Source organism: Theropithecus gelada, chromosome 1, assembly GCF_003255815.1.
Source record: "Theropithecus gelada isolate Dixy chromosome 1, Tgel_1.0, whole genome shotgun sequence".
Lineage (NCBI taxonomy): Eukaryota > Metazoa > Chordata > Mammalia > Primates > Cercopithecidae > Theropithecus > Theropithecus gelada.
Window position 1 is genome coordinate 12,065,899 of NC_037668.1, and position 19,214 is coordinate 12,085,112.

At 39.4% G+C, this 19,214-nt stretch overlaps 1 pseudogene; it reads left to right on the plus strand.

Annotated features, from left to right (window-relative positions):
• The first annotated feature begins 3,051 nt into the window (after nucleotides 1-3,051).
• On the plus strand, nucleotides 3,052-3,473 carry LOC112618763 (annotated as a pseudogene).
• The last annotated feature ends 15,741 nt before the right edge of the window (nucleotides 3,474-19,214 follow it).

The following is a 19,214-nucleotide window of genomic DNA, read 5'->3' on the forward strand; positions in this document are numbered from 1 at the left end:
AGTATTCTTCTTGCTGCATCCCATTGTTATGTTGATTTCTTTTATCTTACTGGGGCACCATCTTGGGTTTTCATCACACCCAAGACCAGTTTGGCATCCCTACGTCCAAAGCTCTTCCTCTATGTGGGTTGATTTGTTTTTTAATGTCACTGAGCACTACATTTTATACTTGTCACTTATGGATGTCATTCTAGTGCCACAAGAGCACTTTTCAAGGTATCAAGTGATAAACATCATTTATATAGACGTCTCCTGAAAACATGTGTGACCATCTATCTTGGGAATTTTTGTAAACTTGATGCTATTTTGTTGTTTCCATTTTGTTTTCCCATATACTGAAAAGAACAGGGCCACGAGCAGTTCTTGTGGAATATGGTTTGATGTATATTTTGTTGAGCTGGACTAACACCATTGATTTTTGGTTGCATTCCACTAACAGAACATGGCAAGATCAAGGTTATGGTCAGGGTTGGTTGGTGATCCTCAGTGTTGCTGTGCAATAGAAGGTGAGTTTGAGGGGAGAGGAACGAGTAGGAAAGAGTGACCCCCTGAACCACCTCCTCACTTTCTCAGCTTTCATTCCCACCTAGGTTTTGTGAGCCTGGAACTTGGGAGACTGTCCTGTAGCCCAGGTCTCCTAAGATTGGCTGGTGGACTTGCCTGAGTTGAGGGTGCAGTGGGTGTGACCCTGGGTTGCCCAGCATTCATGTGGAAGTGAAGGAAGGAGAACTGGATCAATCCCATTTGAAAGCATCCATCTCTGCAGCCCACACCATCCTCCAATGACACTGTAAGGATATTGCTTTGAGATGCATCAAAGGCTTTAAGTCAGTGCATTTTCTGGGGTCTGGGAGTCCTGACATTCTGTGTCAGAATGAAAATCTGTCAAGTATGATAAAACTGCAGGTTCACAAAGTTACATGGCTTACATGAGGTCACACAGGGATGAGTTTTCAGCACTGCCAATAAAAGCAATCACAATAATTATTCAGTAATTACTCATATGATTCATATAATTCAGTAAATATTCACATAATTATTTAGTAATTATTCATTGACCAATTCGTACAAGGCATTTTGTTCAAAACTGCTCATATTTGGACATTGTATCTTCTTCATAATCCTTAAGGTAAAGCTATTATCCATAAGTAACAGGTAAGAAACCTGAAGAAGAGGGATAGCAAATCATGTGTTTGGCCATATTTCTATTTTTTGGTATTTGTGATGCTGGAAGAATGAGCAGAATGAGTCACGGGAAGAGAATTCATTCCTGTATTATTTTCCAGGACAGAGATGTGCCCTCCTAGAGTACTGGGACCAAAATTCCCAAGTGTCTGCAACCTTGCTTTAACAGTACGGGAAATAACCTCTATCACCTGGAATTTCCCTGGAACTTTGGATATGCAAGAGAAGTATGAGACTTGGGTCTTCCCTTGGCTGTGTTTAATTCACTCTTTGATTCACTCACTACCTTCTCCCAGGGTGGGGATTATTCTATTCATGAGGGATCCACTCCCATGCCCCAAACACCTCCCATTAACCCCCACCTCCAACACTGGGGACCACATTTAAACATGTAATTTCGAGGGGACCAATATCTAAACTATAGCAGCCACCATAGATTAATTTTGCTTATTCGTGTGCTTCATAAAAATGGAATCATTTTGGCCGGGCCTGGTGGCTCACATCTGTCATCCTAAGACACTGCGAGGCCGAGGCACGCAGATCACCTGAGGTCAGGAGTTCGAGACCAGCCTGGCCAACATGGCAAAACCCTGTCTCTACTGAAAATACAAAAATTAGTCAGGCATGGTGGCAGGTGCCTGTAATCCCAGCTACTTGGGAGGCTGAGGCAGGGAGAATTTATTGAACCTGGGAAGCGGAGCTGAGATCGCGCCACTGCGCTCCAGCCTGGGCAACGGAGCAAGACTCTGTCTCAAAAAAAAAAAAAAAAGGAATCATTTAGTATGTTCTCTTGTTTTGACTTTTCTTACTTAGGTGGTTATATATGACACTAATTTGTTGGATTGTGTTTTTCCCTTGTTTCATTTTGTTTTGGCCAAGTAATATCCTATTGATGGTATGATTATCACACAATTTGATATCCATTTTTCTGATGGGAGACAGGTTTGCTTGTTGGCTACTGTGCATAAGTAACTATGAATATTCTCGTACAATTATGTTTGTGAATATACATACTTATACTTATTTTACTTATTTTCCTGGGTATCTAAACCTAGGGATGAAATCGTTTGGTGAATGGGTAGAAAATGGTCACAGAGTTTTGAAAAGAAGTTGTATTATTTTACATTTCTATGAAAGATACAGGCCATTTCCAGGTGCTGTACCTTCCCACACACTTAATATTTTCAGTCTTTTAAATTATAGCCATTCTACCATGTGTATGGAGATATCCTATTTTGGTTTTCTCATACCTATTGTTCATTTAGATAACTTCTTATGGAAAAGACCTTTTCAAATGTTTCTGTTCATTGATATATTGGGGTGTTTGTCATTTTCTTTGTAATCTCTAGGAGTTCTTTATATATGTTGAATGAGTCCATTTATATATACATTTTTTGATATTATATAGCAAATAATTATTTCTGGTCTACAGATAGCTTTTAAGTTGTTAAACAAAACATAATAAGCAGAAAGTTTTTAAAAATGAAGTGCAATTCACTTGATTGCTTACTATGGTGAGTGCTACGGTATCTCATCTAAGAAATATTTTCCTATGTCAAGTTCATGAAACTATTTCCTGTTTTTCCTTCACAAGGTTTCTCATTTTAACTTTCATACCGCAAGTTAATTTCAGTGTATGGTGGAGAGTGGTTGTTAATATTAACTTTTTAAAACAACAAATATTATTTCACTCAAAAACGTTTTACTTAAAAGTCTTTCATTTCCCCAATGAAGGGTGTTGGTGTCTCTGGCAGTGCCAGTGCCTTGGTCAGGACGGCAGCGCCTGCCCTGAGCTCTCTGCCTCTCGCGCCCGCCAGCAACAGCAGCACCAGCAGCAGCGACCAGAGGAGCCCCTGCAGAAGCGCAATGGCCGGGTGGATGCCTCTATCTACAGCCTGGTGGCGGACGGGACCTGTTAGGACGTGGCCATCGTGAGCTACAAGGACTCGCCCTCTGTCTGGGCCGCCGTCCCAGGGAAAACTTTCATCAACATCACCCCAGCTGAGGTTGGTGTCCTGGTTGGCAAAGACTGGTCAAGCTTGTTCATGAATGGGCTGACACTGGGGGGCCAGAAATGTACTGTGGTCCCAGACTGACTGCTGCAGGATAGGGAATTGACCATGGATCTTCATATGAAGAGCATCAGTGGAGCCCCCACCTTCAATGCCATTGTCACCATGACTGCCAAGACGCTAGACATGCTGATAGGCCAAGAAAGTGTCCATGGCAGTTTCACCAACAAGCAGTGTTATGAAATGGCCTCCCACCTTCAGTGTTCCCAGTACTGACCTCCTTTGTTCCTTCCCCTCCACCGCTTCCCACAACTTTGCCCCACTTTCCTTCTCATACACACATACACCATTTTAATTCTGGGGGCCATCACCCCACACCCCTTATTGCTGCCAAAACCACATGGGCTGGGGGCCGGGACTAGAGGGACAGACACCCCCTGTACCCATACCCTTCCTGTGTGTGGTTGGAAAACTTTTTCATTTGGGGGTTTTGAGTTTTTTTAATGAATAAAAAAGATTCTACTAAAAAAATTAAATAACTGTACATATGTGGGCATATTGTTTGAATCTGTATTCTTTTACTTTGATGTACTTATGGATACGTACACCAAACTACCATTTTTAAATTACTGTAGCTTTAAAATCAGGTTTGAAATCTAGCAGAGTAAGTCCTCCAAGTTATTGCTTCTTCAAGACCGACTTGCCTATTCTAGGTTCTTTGATTTTCAAATACATTTTGAAATTAGTTTTTAAATTTCTCTAAAATCTCTTACTAGGAATATTAATCAGAATTGTGTGGATGTACTATGCTAACAACATTGAGTCTTCCAATCAATGAACATGATATATATTTCTCTGTTTAGTCTTATTTAATTTTCTCACCAATTGCTTTTAGGGGCCTTGTACCTGCTTCATTGCATATATTCTTAAGCATATAATGATTCCAGCTATCAATCTCTATTATATTTTATTGAATTTCATTTTCTAGCTGCTAATTGCTAGTATGGAGAAATTAAGATAATGAAATCAACTTTATGAAGGTATAATTTAGGTACAACAGACTGCACCACTTTAAAATGTATAATTCAATGCATGTTTACAAATGTATACACTAATGGAACTACTGCCACAACCAAGATAGAGGAATTTCCCTACGCCCCAAAGTTTCTTGTACCCCTTTGCAGTTCATCCGTCTTTCAACCCTCAGTTCCAAGGAGCCACTGTCATTTCAGGTCCGTTTGCATTTTTAACTGTTTTCTATAAATGAAATGATACCTGTGTTCTTTTGTGTCTGCCTTCTTTCATGCATCAACTTCATTTTAAAATCCATCCATATGAGTATTTGCAACAACAGTTAATGCCTTGTAATTGCAAGTAGTATTCCTTTGTGCAGCTATACCATGTTTGTTTATACATTCACTTGTGATTGGACGTTACTATCATTCCAGGTTTGGGCTATTATGAAGCTAACATGAGCATCCATATATGGAAGGCCAGGTCTCACTAATGCAGGCCTCCCTAACTACTGTTTCAGTACTGACTGAGTGGTCAAAATAAATATTAAGAGCAGAAAATAAGCCAGTGCCCTCATACAAAGGCTAGAATGTAACAAAAGCCCACCAAGAGTTTTGCCTAGGCTTTTCCTGGGCCTTAAAGCAAGACAAAATAATGAAGGAATTCTTGACAGGAATCATTTAGGATTAAACAAGTTTTATTGGAGGTCTGAAGGAACTCCCCAAACCTCTGCGATTTAGCAAGAGACAAGATAAGGGTCCACAGTCCCTAGACCCATTAAATTAAGTGAATTTACTGAGGCTCCAGAGGAAGGTCTTCAGGACTCAGACTTAGTTATAGATTGAAAGAAGTTAATCACTTATGTATTTAGATGAATGCACACTTCCACATACACATATAGCTTAGAAGGTATATAAACTCTGGAAACTTTGTAGTTTTGAGTTGGTCTGGTGATAATTTCCAGGCCTTCTCCCTGTAACCAGTTGCAGAAGTAAAAATTCTCTTCCTCCTCAGTTCATCTGCATCTTGTTACTGGGCCATGAGAAACAGCAGCCCGCCCCTCAGTTTGGTCTGGAAACACACATACAGATCATTGTGCAGACATCGTGTGTAAATTCCTAGGAATGGAATGACTGTCCGTCTGATTTGTATATGTTTAACCTTTAAGAAACTGTTAGATTTTCAAAGGAGTTGTACCATTGTTCATTCCCACAAGTATAAGACTTCCAAGTGCGTTGTATCCTCACCAACATGTGCTATTTTCAGCCTTTTTAATTTCAACCATTCTCATGGATATGTACTGGTATCTCATTGTTGTAATGACTGATCTCCCTGATGACTAAACAGTGGAGCATCTTTTCCTATGCTAATTGACCATTCATGTATCTTCTTTTCTGAAGTATCTATTCAAGTCTTTTGAGAAATTGTTTCATTGTGCTGTTTATCTTATCAGACTGCATTATATATATATATACACACACTCTAAAAAAACCCTTTATTGGAGATAAATATGATATCTCCTATATTGTGGCTTCTTTATATGTTCTCTTAATGTTCCCTATTTGGAAATAATGATAGATAATCTTCAAAACGGTGACTCTATATATGTGTGTGTGTGTGTGTGTATACATACATATATGTCCTAAGAATCATTAATTAGACATATATGTGAGTATCTATTTCTGGATTCTCTCTTCTCTTCCACTGATATATGTTTTATTTTTTTCAACAAAACACATGCTCTTGATTTTCATAGCTGTATAGTAATTCTGGAAATAGGTAGTGAATTTATTTACCATTATTCTTTTATAATATTACTCTTTTATTCTTGATCATTGACATTTCCATATAAATGGTAGAATCAGCTTGTAAATTTCTACCAGAATGCTGGTTGGAGTTTTTTTTAGAATTCTAGTGGATCTGGAGATCAATTTGGGAAGAACTGACTTTTTAAATATAACAACTCTTCTGATCCATGACAAGGTTTATCTCCCCACTAATTTAGTTCTTTTATTATTTCTCAAAGCAATTTTTGTAGTTTTTGCTGTACTGGCCCTACATAAACTTTGTTGACTTTCTTTCTTCTTTTTTTTTTTTTCTGAGATGGAGTCTGACTCTGTTACCCAGGCTGGAGTGCTGTGATGTGATCTCGGCTCACTGCAACCTCTGCCTCCCGGGTTCAAGTGCTCCTCCTGCCTCAGCTTCCTGAGTAGCTGGGACTACAGTCATGTGCCACCACACCCAGCTAATTTTTTGTATTTTTAGTAGAGACGGGATTTCCCCGTGTTTTGCCTTATGGTCTTGATCTCCTGACCTCATGATCTGCCCACCTTGCCCTCATGAAGTGCTGAGATTAAAGGCATGAGCCACCCCACTCAGCCTGTTAAATTTATTTATAGGCACATCATATATTTAGATGTTACTTTAAATGAAATGGTATTTTAATTTCATTTTCCAAATGCTCATTGCTAATATACAAAAATACAAAAGACTACTTATATTGAGCTTATATTCTGCAACATTACCAAACTCACTAATTAGTTTTGGTAGATTTTTGTAGATTTCTAGGATTGTTAACATACACAGTCATTATCTGTGAATAAAGACAGCTTCAATTATTTAGTTTTAAACTTTTCAATGCTTTTATTTATTTATTTTCCTTACTTTATTGCATTGGTTTAGATCTCTAGTATAATGCTGAATTGAAAGAGTAACAACAGATATTCTACTTTTTTCTCTGATTTAGAAAATGTCTGGCATATTCTTATAGAACTATACAACTACCTACTCTATGACTCAGTAATTCCTAAGTATGTATCCAAGAGAAATTAAAACAGATGTCCAGAAAATGATGTGTACAAGAATGTTCATAGTAATTTTATTCATAATAGGAAAAACTGGAAACATTCAAGTATCTGTCAATACAAGAATGGATCAATAAACTGTGATACATTCATTCCATGGAATGGCTAAAGGAACAAACTGTTGACACACAAAACAACATGGATGAATGTCAAAAAGATTTTGAGTGCAATAGGAGTCATACGCAAAAGAGTATGCACTCTTTAATTCCATTAGTAGATGTTCTGGGGGGAAAAAAAAAGCAGTAGTTTCCTATGGATGAAGTCCAGGAAGGGGCATGAGGAAATTTTAGGGTGATGAGAATATTCTATATGTTCATATGCATTTGTCAAAACTCATCTAATGTTCACTTATGATTTGAGCATTTTATTATATGTAAATTTTACCTCAAAAGCAAAAAAACTGTAGATAAATATTGAACTTTAGGAAAGGACGTGAATGCTGAAGGATTCAGTGGGATGTGAATTCAGTATACTGATGTCTGCAGTTTACTTGAAATGCATCAAAAAAAGTAGATGAATGAAGGGGTGGGTTGAGAGATGGGTAAATATATGGATATATGATAAAGCAAGGATAGTAAATATTAATGATAGAATATAGGGGATAAGGATATAGGTAAAAGCACCCCAGCTTTGTAAAAATCTTTCAACTTTGTTTTATATTTGAAATTTTTAATAATGAAATACTTCAAGCCTTTGGAAACCCCACCACAAGGGAAATTACCATCACTTCATCTGTCAACTATATCATGACCATGTTCATTGGAACACCGACTTCCTGCCCAAAATACAGCCATGTTTGTAATCACTTTAAATGGAACTGCCAAAGCCAGTCCAGGAGTAAGCAGTGCTATGGCCAGAGGGAGTCTCACTGGAGAGAAAATTGGCAAATACTTCAAACTTAATGAAAATAAGAACAAAACATTAAAATTTGTGAGATGCAGCTAAAGTGATAGGAAAAAATGTATAACTTTATATGTCTATACTAGAGAAGAAAATTTTAAAATCAATGATCTAAATTTATAGTCTTAAGATTCTAGAAAAAGACAAGCAAATTAAAACTAAAGTAAGTAGAACAAAAGAAATCATAAAAAGCAGCAATCAATGAAATAGAAATCAGATAAACAATGAAAAATTAAAGCCAAAAGCTGTTTTTTAAAAGATTAATAAAACTGATAAATACGTACAAAGACAAATTAAGGAAAAGGAAAGAAAATGCAAATTATCTTTTTATCAGGAATTAAAAAGGTGATATCCATGGATTCTACAGACATTAAAGGGATAATAAAAGATCATGGTAAACAACTTTATGTCCATAAAAGCAATAACTCAGATAAAATGGGCAAATCTCTTGGAAAGTACAATTCACCTGAAATGACAAGAAGAAATAGCATGAATATCCCTCCACCTATGAAAGAAATTGCATTTATAATTTTAAAGTCTGACACTAGGCAAAATCTAAGCCCAGATGCTTTCAAGTAGAATTCTTTCCTTTATCTACGAATGACATGATACAAATATTAAATAAATTCTTTCAGAATTTAGAAGAAGAAACTTTTCAACGTTTTTGAGGCAAGCGTAACCCTGATGCCAAAACCAAAGCAAGTATAATGCTGCTATCAGAAGATTTTATAAGAAAAAAATTATATACCACTCTTTCTCATAAACATAGATTCAGGAAATCCTACAAAATATTAACAAATCAAACCCAAATATATAACAGGTATAATAAATCCTGACCAAGTCTAGTTTATCCCAGGAATATAAAGTTTCTTCAACATTTGTAAATCAATTAATGTAATTCAGCCCATTAACAGAACAAAGAAAAAAATTATACAATTGTTTCAATAAATGCAGAAAAAGTATTTGACAAGATTGAAACTCATTCATGATTTTCAAAAGAAAACAAAACATGTGGCACACTAAGAATAGAAGAAATTTTCTTTAACTTACAAAATGCATCTATGAAGAACATAGAGCTAATATCGTGGTTAATCGTGAAATGCTGAATGCTTTCCATCTCAGACAGGGAATAAGGGAATGATGTCAGCTATTCCAACATTTATTCACTAACATCCTGGAGGTCTTAGTCAACATGTAAGTAGAAAATCCTAAGAAATATTCTTAATATTACTAGTATTAATCTGTAAATTTAGCAGGGTTTAAATGGACAAAAGCTAGAAAGCCTCAACAAATGGAGAGATGTAACATGTGGAAGAATGGGAAGATTTTTAATATTATCACGGATGTCATTTTTACTTTGTGTCTCCTGGCTTTCCAGTGTTAATTGAAAAATGTATCCCTATTGCCAATATTACATATATACTTCCTTAAGTTGTCTTGAAAGATTTTAAACTACAATAAAATTTTATTTTACATTTTAGGCTTAAATCCATTTAGAAATTACTTTGAGTGAGATGAGATCCAACATTATTTTCTTCCAGATGGACACTAAATTTTGCCAGCATAGACTATTTTTTAAAATTTATTTCCTTCACTGATTTGACATATCATTACTAAGTATTAAATTTTTATAGACAATGATCTCTAATGAGTTATCTATACTTTTTCACTTATCTATTTATTTGTTGGTTTATATACTGATACCATATAATTGTTCCTAATCAACTTGTGGAGGCTGAGGCAGGAGGATCACTTGAGCCAGGAGTTGGAGGCTGCAGTGAGCTAGGATCGCAGCACTGCACTCCAGCCTGGGTGACAGAACAAAACTCTGTCTTTAAAAAAAAAAAAAAAAAAAAAAAAAAATGCACCTCTCAAGTATACAGCTGAATGCATTTTGACAAATTCATACAATTTTAGTAGACTCATAGAGTTGTGCACCTATCACCAGAATCCAGTTTTAGAACAGTTTCTTCACCTCTTCAATTTCCCTCCAGCTCCTTTGCAGTCAGTCTCTCCTCCCTCATCTGCCCCCACCACTCCAGCCCCAAGCAATCATTAATCTGCTCTGTGCCTCTATAAATGTATCCTTTCTGGCCATTTCATAGAAATAGAAAAAGACAATATATAGTATTTTGCAACCAGCTTCCTTCACTTAACATGTTTTTGAGGTTCATCCATGTTGTAGCATATATGAGATTTTGTTGCTGAATAGAATTCCATTCCACAGATACACTACATTTTGTCTATCCATTTAGCAGCTGATGGACATTGAGATACTTCCAGTTTTTCACTCTTGTGAATAATGCTGCTGTGAACATTCCAGAACAAATCTTGTGTAGACATATGTTTTGATTTTTCTTGGATAGATTTCTAGGTGTGGACTTGTTGGATCATATGGTAACCATATGCTTAACTTTTTAAAAAACTGTCAAAGTGGTTTCCAAAGTGATTATTATTTGACCTTCCCACAGGCAATATTAGAGGATTCCAGTTTTCCCACATAGTCAGCAAGGCTTGGTATTCTCTGTCTTTTAAAGCATAATCATATTCATGAGTGTATGCAGTATATTAGTGTGGTTTAAATTTGCATCTATCTAAAGACTGATGACACTGAGTACCCTGTTATATGCTTTTTAGCCATTTATATTTCTTCTTTAGTAAAATTGCATCTATACCCTTTTGCTGATTTTTAAAATTAGGTTGCTTCCTATTGAGTTAAAAGAGTTCTTTATATATTGTGAATTCAAGTCCTTTGTAGGATGTATGATTAGCAAACATTTTCCTCCAGTCTATGACTATTTTCTTTGTAATGGTCTCTTTTGAAGCAGAAAGGTTTTTAATTTTAATAAAGTCCATTTTATTAATGGTTTCTATTATGGCTTGTGCTTCTGGTATATTATCTTAGAACTCTTTGCTTAACCCAAATTCACAAAGTTTTTGTCCTATGAATTCCTTCTGAACTTTTATATTTTAGCTCTTACAACTAGGTCTATATCCATTTTGAGTTAATTGCTGTGTATGTGTTATGTCAAGCAAAGTGCCACGAGGGAGCTTTGTCTGGATAGCAGCCGGGGAACTTGGAGTTAAGTTATGTTTAGAAGTTATCCTTCCCCAGCCCATGAAACTGAGATTTCCTGCTGCATCTGTTAGTGATTGGCTAATGCCTCGAGGGAAGAGAGATAAGTGGGATATATGGATTATACACTCCCATATACGTCCCGTTTGGGGAGACTGGGTGCAAAATAGTTACAGTAGCCCAAGGATAGTCCTACTAGAAGAATCCTTAGGAGCAAAAATGCACCAAAAGCAGGGAAGGATTGTACAGAGGGGCTAACAGGGATCTCAGGTGATGGAGGTTGGGTTCCTAGGAAGTCTTCTCCTGAGATGGATGCAAAGGGGAACTTGCACATATCAGGGACTCAGTAAACATATGTCTTGGGAGTTAGGAGCAGATTGAAGGTATTTCTCAGTTTGTAAACATTTTTGTCAACATGAAAATGGCAGGCATCTAGACTTATAATCTCCTAAAGAAAAGATAGAGAAATTTGACAACCATGGGTTCCATCCATTTAAGAACCAGTGATCTCTGAGAGAATCCTAAGTGTTAGCTGATATTACCCTATCCCAGCCCACAGACCCCACACTTTTAAGATTTGTTGGGTTTCCTATGTGTGACCAAAGGAACACTAGCCCAATGAAATTGACACTGTGAGTAAATACATACTTCAGGGAATGTATTACTTACCACTCTCACTGCAGTAGCCTTTCTGAAAATGAAAAATGAAACCCTTGATAGTCAACTGAAACACATGGTAGTCAAAACAGGGGAGATGGACAAAATTGGAAAGGCTGGGTTTGTAGTTAAAATTATTGTGTCCTCAGCATGAGGGGTAAAGGGAGAATGCAATTATATAGCTTAGTATAACAAAATCTCTTTCCCACCTCAGAATTTTTTTTTATTTTGTCTGATCTCCAGATTCCAGGCCCAAGTCTGGCACCAATGCCTAACCATGGCAGGGAAGAATCGACTTCCCAGGTACCTTCACGTATTTGGGGGCCTGTAAAGGTGGAGATTCTCAAAGGTAGGATTGCTGGCATGTCCTAGATGTCTCAGAGGCTTTTGGACAGGAAATGCCCAAGTGTGCAAGTGAGGGGATGGTCGCCTTTAACAAAGTCCAGCAACGTAATTTCTGAGAGCACATCCTGTACCAAGAACTTTGTTGTTCTGTTTTGTTTTTGAGACGGAATCTCGCTCCGTCGCCCAGGCTGGAGTGCAGTGGTGTGATCTCGGCTCACTGCAAGGTCTGCCTCCCGGGTTCAACCATTCTCCTGCCTCAGCCTCCCCGGTAGCTGGGACTACAGGCATCCGCCAGCACGCCCAGCTAATTTTTTGTATTGTTAGCCAGGATGGTCTTGATCTCCTGACCTCGTGATCCGCCCGCCTTGGCCTCCCAAAGTGCTGGGATTGCAGGCCTAGAACTTTGATACCCATCCCAAAATACCATATCTATACATTTGAATTTGGAATGTGTATTCCTAACAGTATTTTAGGGTGGAATTTAACTTCACATCATGTAGCCTTATGGAAGCCAATTTGGTATGCAGCTCAATTACTGGCTTGGTCAGGCTATTTCTTGGCCCCATCCCCAAGTCATACAGTACCTCTAAACCGGTTTCACCACTGGGAAAATGATGTGTGTCCAGGATACAATAAAAAGCATTAGAGACAGATTATTGCACACCATAGGGGTGTTCTTAAGTGTGTAATGATTGCAGATAGGATTGCTATCATGCTATTTCTAAGAATAATACTCTGAACTAATTCTCTGAGATCTGGCACTGACTAATGGCCAATGCTGGAAGGAATCATTGTTCCTTTTCTTAGACAAGGAAATTTGAACTCCCGCTGATTTGGCTAAAATCTCCACAAAATTATTTGGAGAAAAGACACAAAGGACTGTTTATTTCAGTTGCTATGATCTCCCTTTACTGAAGGATAGCCTGGGAAAGGAAAAAAGGTAACCCAGTCAATTTTCATTGTAAACAAATAATGACAGACTGCTTGGTAAATACACCAATGGTCCTTACCATTGGAAACCTTCTTACATGTGGAATGCTTTTAGTAAGATGTGTCATATCTATGTAGGTAATCATGGTAGTCAAACCTGGAATCTGTAGATTTACTTGCTTTTGTTCCTTGGAAACTGTCACATAATCTATGCGGCTATCAGCTTTATCAAATGGAGATGACCAAAAATGGCTCCATATTTATGTAAGTTACAATCTCACGCATCACTTACAGAGTTCTTATGTTACATCTGGGCTACATCATTTCCTAATATGGAAGGGAGGCTCTTTGGGGAGTGATGGTGGTGCTCTCACACTTGTGCTTGATTTGTGTGTGTCTTATAATCAGTTTTCTTCTTAAGTACGACAATATAAATTAATAAAATTTGATACTAGGTATGGTTTATGATTCTCATAAGGTTTATTTGCAATCCGATCTTTTGTGTTTTCTCCATTTCAGGTGGATATTCTCTTATGCAATTCCCTGACCTTTCTTAAAATAGAGGTCATGTCCTTTGCAGGAACATGGATGGAGCTGGAGGCCATTATCCTTAGTAAACCAACTCAGAAACAGTAAACCAATACTGCAGGTTGTCACTTATAAGTGGGAGCTAAATGATGTGAGCACATAGACACAAAGAGGGGAACAGCAGACACTGGGGCTTACCTGAGGGTGGAGGTTGGGAGGAGGGAGAGGAGCAGAAAAAATAACTATTGGATACTAGGTTTAGTACCTGGGTGAGGAAATAACATATAGAATATGAGCTTATATAACAAACCTGCACATATACTCCTTAACCTAAAATAAAAGTTAAAAAAATAGTGACCGTTGGCCAAAGTCAAACCAGAATAATCAGTGTGTAGGGTCATGGTTAGCTTATGGATCAAATACTCAGTGGCCTTTAGGTCCCTATTAAACTAAATACGTTGCCGAGGTTCCTTCCCAAACCATATATTCTTTTGTATGTGCCCATTTGCAACTCCAGAAGCATGATGCCATTTTTCACTGCTGTCTTATGATCTTTGTTTTGGACTCCAGTAATCTTAACTTACAAATTGAAGCTTTCTGTTTTATTACATGGACTGAGAGGTCAAGATAAGTACAGCTTATTGAAGTGCATAAAGAGACTCTTGTTTCTTTGCAGAACAATGGAGTTGAGCAGCACTCTTTGTTCTTAATGAATTATCTTTTATATTTATCTGGAAAGTGGGTGATTTTTATATTTATTATTACAAGTTGTATACAGAGTTATTTATACTGCCCCTATTTATCCTATTGAGAAATGAGTTCATATTGTACCAGTAACTCAAAGAAAATTCATCACTCTGAAAATGTACTTTTGCCCACTGAGCAATTACAGGCTAGGACGCCAATGGATCTTAATAAGCTTGGTACATAATTGCTCAATATATGGTAAGTGATAAGCTTAATTTTATTAGCACTCCTGATAAATCATCATAATGTGATTTTCAGAGGGTAGCCAAATCACTTGGAGCTCTGGCATACTGAACCTTGTTTGTGGTCAACAGCTCTACGGTGATGTGGAGTCTTATGAGGCTTCCTGATAGATGAGGGGTATCTCAAGGGACTCTATTTCAACAGGGAGATAATCACAGCTTCCTCATTCCCAGCATAATTTAAAACACCTTTGTTCTCAATCATTTTATTCTCACACACTCTTGGGATCCCGTTTCTTTTTCTTCTCACACACTCTTGGGATCCCGCACCTCCCCCTCAAGGCTGTATCTCTCCTTCTCTCCCATCCACGACGGTCTCCGGGCCCATGGGACTGAGGAAGTAGTTGTCTGGTGGTGGCACTGAGTTTTTCACTTACAAGCTGCCCTAGTGCTGCCATGTCCCACTGAGGCCTCTTTGGTGACTTGACTTCCTTAAACCATTATTTCACTTCAGCTCATCCATGTAGGTTGGAAGAAAATCGGGCCATTTATAAAATGCGTAAGGCAATTCTTCCTCATGTCTCCTAACACAGGCAGCAACTGTGACCTTCAAGAAAACTCTTGCCCTGAGCTCCGAAATCCTCCAGTATGAAAAAGAGAAAAGATAAACTGAGGCTGAACTGCAAGGCTGGACTCTGGGCCTTCCAGATAGGACCCCTCCCTGGAGGAGGGAAGTTCCTTGCTAGAGGTCACCAAGGACAAAGGACTTGCACCACACCTGCTGATTCCTTCTATTTGCCTCTGATTTTAAAACAAATTAAAACATGCGCAGGTGCCTACTGTATATTAATTTACAATATAAATTAATAAAATTTGATTTAAAGAATAAGTTGGTCTTCCAGGTTAGCGCTGCTTCTAGGGCCAGGAGGATCCCTAGGGCTCTCTGTTTGCAGTCCCCACGGGGGCCACAAGAGTGCGCCATGGTGCTTTCCCTTGGAACTCTGCTGGTTTCAGTTCCGGGGAGACTGTGGCAAATATGAGCCCTGCGTATCCAGAGGTTCCTGACTTTTGGTCACACCATTCCAGGGAGCGGCCTAAGGTCTGCACTGCCCAGGCCTCGGGAGTTGGCTGTGGAGGCTCAGAGCGTCAGGTGAAGCAATCTTGCTTGATTTCCTCGACCTTGACCGGAGAAAGATGCATTCATGCTGCTTCTGCTGGTGGAAAATATTCCCTCGTATTTCTCTCAGACTGGGCAAACCTTCCAGTGGTCCGGAGCCTCCTGCTGTGTGCTTTGGGGGGATTCAATTGGGAGAGTGGAGGAGGAGCAGTAACAAGATAGGAGGAGAATGGCAAGAATGGGGAGGTGGAGACATGAGAAAAGGGCCAGAGAGACACATGTGGAAGAGTGGCTGGGGGCGGGGGGCGGGGGGTGGGCGAGCTATCAAGGTGTTCTCTTGTCATTCCCAGAAGGGCAGACCCTTTCTCTGGAATGCCCCCGACCCTACTCTGTGCCCACACATCCTACCCTGGTCGAGCATCCCCTAGCTGCCTTTCTTTCTACAAAACAGCTTCTCATCCCTTTTCCTTTCCCCTGATTATGGGGATTCTTTCATTTTCCTTTTTTTTTTTTTTTTTAAGAGTCAGAGTCTCACTCTGTCTTCCAGGCTGGAATGCAATGATGTGATCATAGCTCACTGCAGCCTTGAACTTCGGGGCTCAAGCAATCTTCCCACCTTAGCCTCCTGAGTAGCTAGGACTATAGGCGTGTGCCATTATGCCCAGCCCAATTTTTTCTTAACCTCAAAAAGGCTTAGATTAGTGAAACACAGGGCCTGGAATTCCATTCCGTGTGTGTAACCCAGAGACATTGGTGCTCCCATGCCCCGGACACCATTACATGAATGGCCACAGCCGCACTGTGTCTAACAGACACAAACTGGAAACAGCCCAGATGCCCATCATCAAGCGTATGCATAAACAGATTACGGTATATTTCGTTAGCAACGAAAGTGGGTGAATCAGTGATGACTATTAAATCCATAACATTTAGTTTAAAAAAAAAACCCAGGCATAAGGGAATACACGTGTATGATTACAGGTTAAAACCTAGACCCATTAGGAGGGCGTGAGAAGCAGAAAATTGTAAAGAACCAAACATCGTGAAAATCAGGTAATGGTCATTGCTAAAGGTAGGAGAGGCGCTGTGGTGCGGAAGGGGCATGTGGGAAGATTCTGGAAGCTAGTATTTAGTTCTGGCTAGTGCTTGCATGTTAACATATGCAAGAATTTATACCTGTGTTTTATTCAACTTCTGTATATTGCATTACACAATTAAAGAAAAAATATTATTTCTTGTCAGTACATATTCTAATAGCTAATATTAGCAGAGCTTTTACCAGGAACCATACTGTGCTAAGTGTGTATTTGGGTTATTTCAATCGGCACAGCATACTGAGCTGTGGGTACTATTATGTCCATATGACACACAGGGAAAGGACAGGAGGTAACCCTGGTCCCAGCCAGGCCAGCGATGTCACCAGGACTCAAGGAGGCCCTCTGTGTAGAGATGGTGCTGGCAACCACAGGCCATACCTAATGTCACAGAGCAACGGCAGTGCTTCGGAGGAGCCTGGAGCCCTTTGCATTCTAAAGCCTTGGACTGTGGTGCCAAGTGCTTTCCAGGGGGGAAAGGCTTGTCCTGACTCCTGGAACCTCTCAAAGCAGGAAGTGTGGAAACTGGCACAGCAGAGCACAGCCAAGTTACCCGCAGGTATTTTGTGAGCCCAGAGGATAGAGTTCCTTGAGGACAGGGTTGTCGGAGTGTTCCAGATGTCTTAGAGGCATTTAGACTGGATGTCTAAAGGCAGGAGCAAGGGTTGGTAGTCTCCAACAGAGTCCAGAAAATTTGGAGAGAATGGACAGCAGAGATGAGACAGAGCCTACAAGATATAGCATAAGATTCCCACATGCACTTCTTATGTGGTCCTGAAAGATCATTCCTGATAGAAACATGTGGAAGCATGCTTGCATGTACACGTATGCACACACACACACACACACAGAGAGCAACAACAAAATGAAAAATAGAAGCTGGCAGCAATGGTGCAGTGACCGTGCTGCAGCCTTTTACTTGAACCTGATGGCACAGGGAAATGTCCTGACAGAAAGGGCAGGTGGTTTATAAGCCCCAGTAAGATGATGTTCTAGAGATATTCCTGGATACCTGGATGTTCCTTAGGAAATGAAAGTAGTCCTGAGGGTTGGATAGAGATGAAGCACTTTATTGAACTGTATTTGGCCTCAGGCCATCTTATCAGAGAATTTCTGCTCTGGTAGATATCCACACAAGAAAGAAAGAGGTTTTAAAGACCCCAAAACTTCTTAGAGCAGTGTAGATTAATGTTTTGTCTACATAGATTGTTATCTGATTTTTTTTAAAGGTTCATTTCCTCCAGAATTAAAGTTGACCCTTAGCTCAACTCACAAATTCCTCTCTGTGGCTGCTTTTGACTTTGGGCTCACTTCTGGGGCAGATGTGATTTATTTTCTTGTGCTTGTTATTAATCCAGAAATGTAATTTCAGCGTGGGCTTGGAAGAGTGCTCTGGGACAGGAAGCAGAAGTGAACAATGGAAGTTAGGTGGATATGAGTCAAAGAAAACTGACCACACTTTCTCTCAGCTCTCCTTTAGAGCATGATGAGCCTCAAGAGCTGGGGGAGGTTTCCATTGCTGTGGGTGCTCCCATTTCAGTAAAAATGTTTGGCGTGAGTTGCAAGTACATTCGCCAGAGGTGGCGCATCAGCTCCTCGTGTCTGGGAATGGAGACTTTCCTCATGGTGCTCTTATTCTGAGCTGGATGTTCCTGTCTCAGTCCAGCCTCTAGCTGGGGTGAGTTATTCTCTAGAGTGAGGCTTTTCTCACAACCATTTTTCTACTTTGTTTAAGACTGTGGGGATGGAGCTTTTTGATTGAGAGACTAAACTACTTAAATCTGGGACTGGAAAGGTATTCTCATTTGTATTCTGCGTGGAGGAATGGGAAAAAGGTCTCATATTTCAATTTCTCTGCTGTCAACTTGATTGTGAGGACTCTATAATAAGCGTGTTCTCTGAATTCTACCTCCTCACCCCAAATTCAGTTTCCTATCAGTTGGGCAGACTGCCACAGTGCTAACCTGAAGCACCCTTGCCCCAGATGTCCCAGAGTTGATTAGTGGCGCTGTTGGCGGAAACAGGGATAGTCTAGCCCCACATGCAGGAGGTGAGACTGCAGGATCTTTCCTGCCCTACAGTTGGTGACTCAGGGTGTAGCCTTGGCTATGTTACAGGCATGATCCAGTTTAACTTCGTGGCTCTTTAAGCCCCCATGGAATGATTGTAAGTAGGTTCAATAACAGATATTTATTGAACAACTACTACATAGAGTATATTACACTAGAGGCTGTAAGAGACATAAAGAAAAAATTAATTCCTATTTTAAGAGTAGTAAAATTCACTAGGGAGAAATAAGAAAGTCTACACATAGTCACACTGAGAAGAAGAAGATATGTGTGTATGTTAATTTCTATTTTTTAAAATTTTTATTATATTTAAGTTCAGGGATACATGTGTAGAATGTACAGGTTTGTTACATAGGTATACACATCCCATTGTGGTCTGCTGCACCTATGAACCTGTCAACCTGTCATCTCCATTAGGTATCTCTCCTAATGCTATCCCTCCCCTAGCTCCCCACCCCCTAACAGGTCCCAGTGTGTGATGTTCCCTGTGTCCA